A 1,174-nucleotide genomic window follows, 5' to 3' on the forward strand; every position below is an offset into this window, starting at 1 on the left:
AAACAAGCTCAAGGCCCATTTGTAGGAGAAACGTAGGGAAGTTAAGCTCCAAGCGTCAGACACATCCAAATGAGGCGGTGCACGTGGCAGTCTGCCTTACTTTTTCAATTTTTTTAAATTTGCAATTTATTCTTCTGTTCAGTTAATACAAACATAATGTACTTTTATAGATTCAAATGTATGACACGACATTTTGTTTTGATATTATGCTACATTTTAAATGACTTTATTATGACAATTGTTGGGACATATTCTACTATGACTTTTAATTACATTTGAGTGGATAGTAACAAAGTACGGTAGTTAAGTACAAGTTTGAGGTGCTTGTACTTTACTGAGTATTCTCCGTTTATGCTTTATATTTATACCCCACTACATTTATTTGACAGCTTTTAGTTAATAGTTACTTTTGAGATTTAGATTATTTTATATATATATACAGTTTTAACATTTAGCTCTACATCTACCAGCTGTGATAAAAACACATTCATATTCATAACAGTAACCCAGTTACTCAATATGATTCTGAAATGGGCTATTACGGATAAGGAGTACTTCTACTTTTGGTTCTTTAAGTATATTTTGATGCCGATACTTTTGTACTTTTACTCAAGTAAGATTTTGAATTGAGGCTTTTATTTGTAACAAAGTACTGATACAAATGTGTATTGCTACTTTTAGTTAAGTAAAAAATCTGAGTACCATCTCAGCATTTGACCTCATGTCCCACACCTCTTCCATCTCCAGCACCGTTTATTTGACACCATATTATTGGGTTATGTACTTATACCAGCATCATCTTCAGGACAAATGCAGCGAGGTTATCCATAAAGGGCCTCATGCATTGCTAGTTGATTCAATTGCAACATCCTTCTTTCAATCACACTATGTACCAAAGTATGGATAGATACAATTCATTACATGATGTGCCCACGATAGAAGACCAGAAGCAATGCATTCATGCAAGTATAGCATTAACAGTAAACTACTTCTGAGGGGTTAATCTCCATCAGATTAATACAGCGGGCCAGAATATACCCGGGCTGGAATGCTCAGCAGCTGGACATGGAAAATGGCCAGATATGTCATCTAGTACAACATATTAATTAATTAAATAAAAACATTCACTTTCATGGTACCGTGAAAAAATGCACAAGTTGGACATATGGGTTCC

This window comes from Trematomus bernacchii, unplaced genomic scaffold (assembly GCF_902827165.1).
Source record: "Trematomus bernacchii unplaced genomic scaffold, fTreBer1.1, whole genome shotgun sequence".
Classification (NCBI taxonomy): Eukaryota; Metazoa; Chordata; class Actinopteri; order Perciformes; family Nototheniidae; genus Trematomus; species Trematomus bernacchii.